The sequence below is a fragment of the Hylobates moloch genome, unplaced genomic scaffold, assembly GCF_009828535.3.
Source record: "Hylobates moloch isolate HMO894 unplaced genomic scaffold, HMol_V3 SCAFFOLD_7, whole genome shotgun sequence".
NCBI lineage: Eukaryota > Metazoa > Chordata > Mammalia > Primates > Hylobatidae > Hylobates > Hylobates moloch.
Genome location: NW_026652282.1, coordinates 42,393,069 through 42,402,873, shown reverse-complemented (window position 1 = coordinate 42,402,873; position 9,805 = coordinate 42,393,069). Strand labels below are relative to the sequence as shown.

The following is a 9,805-nucleotide window of genomic DNA, read 5'->3' as shown; positions in this document are numbered from 1 at the left end:
ATAAATTAGACAACTTGGACAAAATGGACAAATTTGTAAAAATGCACCGATTATCAAAACTGACTCAAGAAGTCATAGGAAATATGAATAGAGCCAGGCACGGTGGCTCATGCCTGTAATCTCAGCACTTTGGGAGGCTGAGGTGGGCAGATCACGAGGTCAGGAGATTGAAACCATCCTGGCCAACATGGTGAAACCCCGTCTCTACTAAAAATACAAAAATTAGCTGGGCGTGGTGGCGGGCGCCTGTAATCCCTACTACCCAGGAGGCTGAGGCAGGAGAATCGCTTGAACCCGGGAGGCCGAGGTTGCAGTGAGCCGAGATCTCGCCACTGCACACCAGCCTAGCAACAGAGCGAGACTCCATCTCAGAAAATAAAAAAAAAAGAAAGAAAGAAAATATGACAAGAGTTGTAATAAGTAAGTTAAAATCTGTTCACACAAGAAAAACCCAAAGCCAGATAGTTTAACTGATTAATTTTATTAAACATTTACAGGAGAAATAATACCAACACTCTACAAAATCTTTCAGAAGATAGAGGAGGCATGAACACTCTCCAACCCTATGAAGCCAGTATTGAGACCTAAGAGACCTCTGAGATGTAAGCCAAACAAACACATCACGAGAAAACTATATAGCAAATAAAATTTAGCAACCTATCGAGAATTATACATCATGACCAAGTGGGGTTTACTCCAGTGATTCAAGGCTGTTTGAATTTTTTTTTTTTGAGACAGGATCTCCTTCTGTCGCTCAGGCTGGAGTGCAGTGGGGTGATCACTAGGCTTACTGCAGCCTCAACCTCCTGGGTTCAAGTAATCCACCTCAGCCTCCCAAGTAGCTGGGACCACAGGCGCATGCAACCACACTCAGCTGATTTTTGTATTTTTTGTAGAGACAGGGTTTCACCATGTTGTCCAGGCTGGTCTGAATTCCTGAGCTCAATCCACCTGCCTCAGCCTCCCAAAGTGCTGGGATTACAGGTGTGCGCACCCGGCCAACCTTCAAAATGGAATAAAAGTAGCTTTCACCAATGTGATTCTTGTAGCTGTTCTCTGGAACAGTAGTCGTTTAGCTCCATCCACCTTCCCTCCCATCTAAGTGCATGCCACCACCCCATGGAAGATTCAGTGGACATGGATATGAGCCCCCTGAGCTCCCAGAAGTATCTTTTTGGTTGCAAACTAAAGGCAGACAAAGATTGATCACTTTAAAGTGGATAATGATGAAAATGAGCACCAGTTATCTTTCAGAAAGGACAGTTTAGGGGCGGGTGCAAAGGGTGAATTGCACGTTGCTGAAGCAGAGGCAATGGATATGAAAGCAGTCCAGTTGAAAGTAACACTGGTTGGCCAGGCACAATGGCTCACACGTGTAATCCCAGCACTTTGGAAGGCCGAGGTGGATGGATCACCTGAGGTGAGGAGTTCGAGACCAGCCTGGTCAACGTGGTGAAACCCATCTCTACTAATAATACAAAAATTAGCCAGGCGTAGTGGCGGGTGACTGTAATCCCAGCTACTCGGGAGGTTGAGGCAGGAGAATTGCTTGAACCTGGGAGTCAGAGGTTGTAGTGAGCCAAGGTCATGCCACTGCACTCCAGTCTGGGCAGCAGAGCAAGACTGTCTCTAAAAAAAAAAAAAAAAAAAGTAACACTGCAACTTCACAAATGTTGGTACAGCCGAAAGCTTCTCTTGGGGGCTTGGAAATAACACTGGCTATTGTCTTACAATTGAAGTGTGGTTTAGGGCCTATGCATATTAGTAGCACTTAGCAGCTGTGGAGGAGTCAGATGAAGAGGAGGATGCCAAATGCCTAAGTCTATCTGGAAAGCAATCTGCCCCTGGAAGCAGCAGCAAGTTTCCACATAAAAAAACTAAAACTTGCTACTGATGAAGATGAATATGTTGAAGAAGATGATGAAGATGGTGACATAATGAGGAAACCGAAGAAAAAGCCCCAGTGGAGAAATCTATACAAGGTACTCCAGCCAAAAATGCACAAAAATCAAACGAGATGAAAATGACTCACTACCATCAACACCAAGGTCAGAAGTCAAGAATCCTTTCAAAAACAGGAAAAAACCTCCTAAAACATTGAAAGGACCTAGTTCTATAGAAGACATTAAAGCAAAATTGTGGCCAGGTGTGGTGGCTCACACCTGTAATCCCAGCACTCTGGGAAGCCAAGACGGGAGGATCGCTTGAGCCAAGGAGTTCAAGGCTGCATTGAGCTATGATCACACCATTGCACTCCAGCCTGGGTGACAGAGTGAGACCTTGTCTCAAAAAAAAAAAAAAAAAAAAAAATGCAGACTGGGAGAAAACACTGGCAAATCATGTATCTGATAAAGGACTTGTATCTAGAATCTATAAAGAACACAACTCAGGTTGGGCACGGTGGCTCACGCTGTAATCCCAGCACTTTGGGAGGCCAAGGCAGGAGAATCACTTGAGCCCAGGAGATCGAGACCAGCCTGGGCAACATTAGGGAGACTTCATCTCCAATTAAAAGAATTCAAAAAGAAGACAAACAACCCAGTTTAAAAATGGGCAAAAGAGGTTGGGTGTAGGTGTCAGTGTCCCCATGCTGAGGCCAAAGGGATTGCATAGGGCAGGGAAGTGCCAGGTTGCCCCCGCACCCCTCACGCCCACTCCGTCCCAGGCAGATGCTCCTGTGGGCCCCTGCCTGCCTCGCCACCCGCTCAGCTCCAAGCAGGCATGTCTCTGGCCGGGTCAGGTTGCTGCCTGCTAGGGTCCTGCTGAGCGACCCTGGTCTGTTCTAGTCCTCTCTGAGCCGAGACTCCTCCTCGGTCACTAGAAGATGAGAATGGCGTGGCATACCTTATACCAGAAGAATAAGAAAATAAAGTGTGTAGTGTGTAGTAGAGAAGAACTGGAAACATCCTGAATGCATAACTTGGGTATTGGTTGAGAAACGGGCACATCCATATGGCAGGGGCGCATGGTGACACTAATGAAGAAACATTGCCAGGAGGAAAAACCAAATTACAAAATAGTATGCGCAGCAAGACCTCATTTATGTAAAAACACACAGCAAACACAGTTTTTGATGTTTGTTTCTATAAATGCACAGTGAAAGTTCTGGAAGGTCATGTCAGACTGTTAATGGGAAGAGTATGCAAGTGCACTGAGGAAGTGCTTCTCTTTATATATTTCTATACTGTTTTATTTTATTTATTTATTTATTTATTTTGAGACGGCATCTCGCTCTGTCACCCAGGTTGGAGTGCAGTGGTGTGATCTCGGCTTCCTGCAACCTCCGTCTCCTGGGTTCAAGCGATTCTCCTGCCTCAGCCTCCCAAGTAGCTGGGATTACAGGCATGCACGACAAGGCCCAGCTAATTTTGGTATTTTTAGTAGAGATGGGGTTTCACCATGTTGGCCAGGCTGGTCTCGAACTCCTGACCTCAGATGATCCATCTGCCTCAGCCTCCCAAAGTGCCGGAATTACAGACGTGAGCCACTGCACTTGGCCAATTTCTATACCATTTAAATCCCCCTTTTTGTTACAATGGTTTGTATTACTTTTATTGTTGAAACAAAAAAAATTAAGAAAATTCCAAAATGTTTTTAAATGGACAAAAATATTGAAAAGACATTTCACCAAAGAAAATATACAAATAAACACATGATACTTTGGGAGGCTGATGCAGGAAGAATGCTCGAGCCCAGGAGTTCGAGACCAGCCTGGGCAACAAATTGAGACCCTGGCTCTACACAAACTAATTTAAAAATTAGCTGGGCTCGATGGCACAAGCCTGTAGTCCCAGCTACTTTGGAGGCTGAAGCGAAAGGATCCCTTGAGCCCAGGAGATCGAGGCTGCAGTGAGCTGTGATGGAGCCACTGCACTCCAGCCTGGGTGACAGAGCAAGACCTCATTTCAAAACAACAACAACCTATAACACATGAAAAGAGGCATAGCATCATAAGTCATTAGGGAAATGCCAATTAAAACCACAGTGAGATACCACTTGATATACACTAAAGTAGCTTTAATTAAAAAGTCAGTTATAAGAAATGTTGGCAAGGATGTGGAGAATAAGAAACCTTCATACATTTCTGCTGTGAATGTAAAATGTAATAGCCACTTTGGAAAAGTTTGGCAGCTTCTTAGAAAGTTGATCAAAAATTTGACCGGGCCCAGTGGCTCACACCTGTAATCCCAGCACTTTGAGAGGCCAAGGTGGGTGGATCACCTGAGGTCAGGAGTTCAACACCAGCCTGACCAACACGCTGAAACCCCGTCTCTACTAAAAAATACAAAAATTAGCCAGGCGTGGTGGCAGGTGCCTGTAATCCGAGCTACTTGGGAGGCTGACGCATAAGAATCGCTTGAGCCCAGGAGGCAGAGGTTGCAGTGAGCCGAGATCATGCCACTGCACTCCAGCCTGGGTGACAGAGCGAGACTCTGTCTGAAAAAACAAAGAAAGTTGATCAAAAATTTACCATATATACAACCCAGCAGGGCTACTCCGAGGTATCTATCCAAAAGAAATGTGACAAATGTTCACACAAACACTTGCACTTGAATCTTCGGAACAGCATTATTCAAACTAGCTAAAAGGCGACAACCCGGCAAATGGATAAACAAAATGTGGTACATTTACCAAGAAAAGGGAATAAAATGTTGAGAAACACAACAGGGATGAATCTCAAAAACATACTAAGCAACTAAAAATATAAAAATTAGCCGGGCATGGTGGCATGTGCCTGTAATCCCAGCTACTCAGGAGGCTGAGGCAGGAGAATTGCTTCAACCCAGGAGGTGGAGGTTGCAGTGAGCCGAGATCATGCCACTGCACTCCACCCTGGGTGACAGAGCAAGACTGTCTAAGAAAAAAAAAACAAATCTATAGAGATCTGTAGATTACTGGTTGTCTGAACGTGGGAATTATGATTAATGGATATTAACTGTAAATTAGCACAAGGTGCCAGGCACAGTAGTTCACGCCTAAAATCTCAGCGTTTTGGGAGGCTGAGGTGGAGGATTACTGGAGCCCAGGTCTTCAAGACCAGACTGGGCAAAAAAGCAAGACCCTGTCTCTATAAAAAAAATTTTTTTTTAAATTAGCGGGGCATGGTGATACATACATGGCTGCTGTCCCGGCTACTTGGGAGGCTGAGGTGGGAGGATTGCTGGAGCCCAGGAGGTTGAGGCTGCAGTGAATCGTGATTGTGCCACTGCACTCCAGCCTGGGTGACAGACCGAGACCCTGTCTCAAAAAAAAAAAAAAATAACACAAGGGATCTTATTGGGACTATATAAATGTTTTAGAACTTGAATGTAGTGATGGTTGCACAAGTAGGTAAATTTAATAAAGTCAGAGCTGTGTTGGCTGTTGTAGGTCCTTTACATTTCCATATGAATTGTAAAATAAGTTTATCCAATTCTGCAAAAAACCAAAAATGCTGTTGTGATTTTTATTGGGATTGGTTTCAATCCATAGATCAATTGGAGAGATTTGAAATCTTTTTTTGTTTTTGAGACAGGGTCTCGCTCTGTCGCCCAGGCTGGAGTGCAGTGACTTGATCTCAGCTCACTGCAGCCTCAATCTCCCCGGGCTCAGAGCATCTTCCCACCGCAGCCTCCTGAGTAGCTGGGATTATAGGCGTGAACCACCATGCCCAGCTAACTTTTGTATTTTTTGTAGAGATGGGGTTTCGCCATGTTGCCCAGGTTGGTCTCAAACTCCTGGGTTCAAGTGATTCACCCACCTCGGCCTTCCAAAATGCTAGGATTACAGGCCACCGCACCTGACCAGAATTGAAATCTTAACAATATTGAGTTTTCTTTTTTTTGTTTTTTTTTTTATTTTATTTTTTTGAGACGGAGTTTCACTCTTGTTGCCCAGCCTGGAGTTCAATGGTGTGATCTCGGCTCACTGCAACCTCCGCCTCCCGGGATGGAGCAATTCTCATGCCTCGGCCTCCCGAGTAGCTGGGATTATAGGTGCACATGACCATATCTAGCTAATTTTTTTTTTATTTTTAGTAGAAATGGGGTTTCACTATGTTGGCCAGGCTGGTTTCAAACTCCTGACCTCAGGTGACCCACCCGCCTCAGCCTCCCAAAGTGCTGGGATTACAGGCGTGAGCCACTGCACCTGGCCAATATTGAGTTTTCTGACTCATAAATCAGGATACCTCTCCATGTCTTTCTTTTCTGTTTCTGGCATTTTGTTTTTTGTTTTTTTGTTTGTTTGTTTTTGAGACAGTTTCACTCTGTCATTCAGGCTGGAGTGCAGTGGCATGATCATAGCTCACTGCAGCCTCCAACTCCTGGGCTCAAGCAATTCTCCTGCCTCAGCCTTGAGAGTAACTGGGACTACAGGCATGTGCCACTACACCTGGCTAATTTTTTAAAATCATTTTTTGTGGTGACGGGCATCTCGCTATATTGCCCAGGCTGGTCTCAAAATCCTGGCCTCAAGCAATCCTCCCACCTCAGCCTTCCAAAGCACTGGGCTTACAGGTGAGAGCCACTGTGCCCAGCCCCCTCTCCATTTCTTTAATTTCTCTCAGTAATATTTTGTATTTTTCAGTGTACAGATCTTTCACATATTTTGACAAATTATCCCCTAAATATTTCATATTTTTTATGCTGTTTTACTTAGTATTGTTCTATTTCCACTTTATTGTGTGGTATTCATTTTTAAGTTCAATTTCTTATTGTTAATTGCTAGTCTATGGACAATAAATGGATGTTTGTATGTTTATCTTGTGCAAAAGTTAGAGGGAATAATCACCATACAAGACTGTATCCACTTCTGACACCAATTGCAAACTCAAATGTCTCCAATACCCTCAGATTCAACAATTCACTAGAAACTTGGCCGGTGGCTCATGCCTGTAATCCCAGCACTTTGGGAGGCCGAGGCAGGTGAATCACCTGAGGTCAGGAGTTTGAGACCAGCCTGGCCAACATGGTGAAACTCCATCTCTACTACAAATACAAAAATTAGCTGGCGTGGTGGCAGGCGCCTGTAATCCCAGCTACTCGGGAGGTTGGGGCACGAGAATTGCTTGAGCCCGGGAGGTGGAGGTGCGATGAGCTGAGATTGTGCCACTGCACTCCCGCCTGAGCGACAGAGGGGAGACTCTCTCTCTAAAAAAAAAAAAAAAAAAAAAGATTCACTAGAAGGACTCACAGAACTCACTGAAAGCCATTATACCCATGGTTTCATTTTATTACGGTGAAAAGATACAGATTAAAATCAGCCAAGGGGTGAAACACACAAGGCAGAGTCCAGGAAGGTAATAAATGCAGAGCCTCCGGTTGTCCTCTTCCACGGAATCAGAACAGCAATACTGTCCCAGCATTGTTGTGTGACAATAGCATGGAGTGTTACCAATCAGGGAAACTCACCCAAGCCTTGGTGTCCAGGGCTCCATCATGTAGGAAAAATTGACTGTCCACGTGGTTGATTTCAGTTTCCAGCCCTCAGGAGGTCAAGCCCCTACCCTAAATCACATAGCTATTATCTGGCTGGGCTAAATCCCCTACCCTAAATCACATTGCTTCAATCTGACTGGCCCAAGACCCCCAAGCAAACAAAGAGACAGACTCCTATCAAACACAACAGTCCAAGGGCCTAGAGATTACCAACTGGAATCTGATGGCAAAGGCCAGACCTCTCTTCGGATAAAGTTAAATTCCTTAATACACAGATGACCCCTGGCCTTTGGCCAAGACTCATTCACAGCAAAATGATCGTATTTGTCTGGGCATCTACTTTTAGTATAGCATTTATATGACATATAATAATAGTAAAAAACTAATTCATCCTATCAAGCCATTATATATATCTTCATATTTTTGTACTAATTTTATTTTTTGTTTGTTTTTGTTTTTTGGGGGTTTTTAAATTTTGTTTTTGTTTTTGTTTTTTAAGACAGTGTCTCTCTCACCCAGGCTGGAGTGATCCTCCCATTTCAGCCTCCAGAGTAGCTGGGACTACAGGTGCATGCTACCACACCCAGCTAATTCTTTGTATTTTTAGTAGAGACAGGGTTGTGCCATGTCGCCCAGGCTGGCCTCAAACTCTTGGATTCAAGCAATCCGCCCACCTCAGCCTTCCAAAGTGCTGGGATTACAGGCGTGAGCCACCTAGCCCGGCTTTTTGAACTAATTTGATTATTCTTCCTCTTTGATCTCCCTCTATTTGTATCTTATGTAAACTTGTACAAAACTATTTAGCAGGCTGGGCGTGGTGGCTCATGCCTGTAATCTCAGCACTTTGGGAGGCCGAGGCGGGCAGATTACCCGAGATCAGGATTTTGAGACCAGCCTGGCCAACATGGTGAAATTCTACTAAAACACAAAATTAGCCAGGCATGGTGGCATGTGCCTGTAATCCCAGCTACTTGGGAGCCTGAGGTTTGAGAATTGCTTGAACCCGGGAGGTGGAAGTTGCAGTAAGCCGAGATCATGGCGTTGCACTCCAGGCTGAGCGACAGAGCAAGACTCCGTCTCAAAAAAAAAAAAAAAAAAAATTATTTAGCATAGAAATTAGCTGATGGTTAGCCAAAACCAGTTTTCCACAAGGCAGTCATTTTCTATTAGTATTATATCTTGAAAAGACTTTAACTCAATTTACCAATATGTTTGACCATCAATATAGATATTATAATCTTAGCAACAATGCCAGTGTTACATTATATCATGCTATGGTAGTAAATGTAACCTGCAGAGTAAGAGTCAAAAGATACTGACACATTACTGGAGTTCCGTTAACAATTGGTCCAGTTCATCTCCCAGAGCAATGCCACTGAGGTTTACAGGCATCGACCTTGTTAGGTTCTAAATGTTGAGGTTGGTTTTCGCAACATACGGTTTCATTATGGTTTCATTCTTTCTTCTTTCTTTTCTTTTCTTTTTTTTTTTTTGAGATGGAGTCTCACTCTGTCGCCCAGGCTGGAGTGCAGTGGCTCAATCTCGGCTCACTGCAAGCTCCGCCTCCCAGGTTCCTGCCATTCTCCTGCCTCAGCCTCCCAAGTAGCTGGGACTACAGGTGCCCACCACCACACCCAGCTAATTTTTTGTATTTTTAGTAGAGACCGGGTTTCACCGTGTTAGCCAGGATGGTCTTGATCTCCTGACCTCATGATCCGCCCACCTCAGCCTCCCAAAGTGCTGGGATTACAGGCGTGAGCCACCACACCTGGATTTTTTTTTTTTTTTGAGATGGAGTTTTGCTCTGTTGCCCAGGCTGGAGTGCAGTGGACTCAATCTCAGCTCACTGCAGCCTCGACCTCCTGGGCTCAAGCAATCCTCCCACCTCAGCCTCCTGAGTAACTAGGACTACAGGCATGCACCACCATGCTTGGCTAATTTTCGTAATTTTTGTAAGCAATAGGGTTTTGCCAGGTTTCCCAGGCTGGTCTTGAACTCCTGACCTCAAGCGATCTTCCCGCCTCAGCCTCCCAAAGTGCTGGGAGTACAGGCTTGAGCCACCGCGCCTGACCACTTCATTCTTTCAGATACCTGGTATAATTGAGCCAATAAATAAAGTCACCTCTTGTTCTTGGCCTCTTTCAGGGCATCAGTGTAATGACTTTTCCTTACTGCACAACATTCTTTTACTCTCAGGTACCATTCCTCTTTCTCTCCATCTATGGTTGAATTTGACCCAACTTTTCCACCTTTGGAAGGGACATTAGGTTCAGCCTCTGTGCTAGTCTAGATTATCAGCAGCAATATCAGTCTAGCAAATGTTTCCACCTCGGTCTACCCCCATCCATGGAGGGTATAGTTACATAGGTGTGGAACCAGTGGGCTAC

At 44.7% G+C, this 9,805-nt stretch overlaps 1 pseudogene; it reads left to right on the top strand.

Moving 5' to 3' along the window:
- The first annotated feature begins 1,091 nt into the window (after nt 1-1,091).
- Nucleotides 1,092-2,494, top strand: LOC116811280 (nucleophosmin-like; annotated as a pseudogene).
- The last annotated feature ends 7,311 nt before the right edge of the window (nt 2,495-9,805 follow it).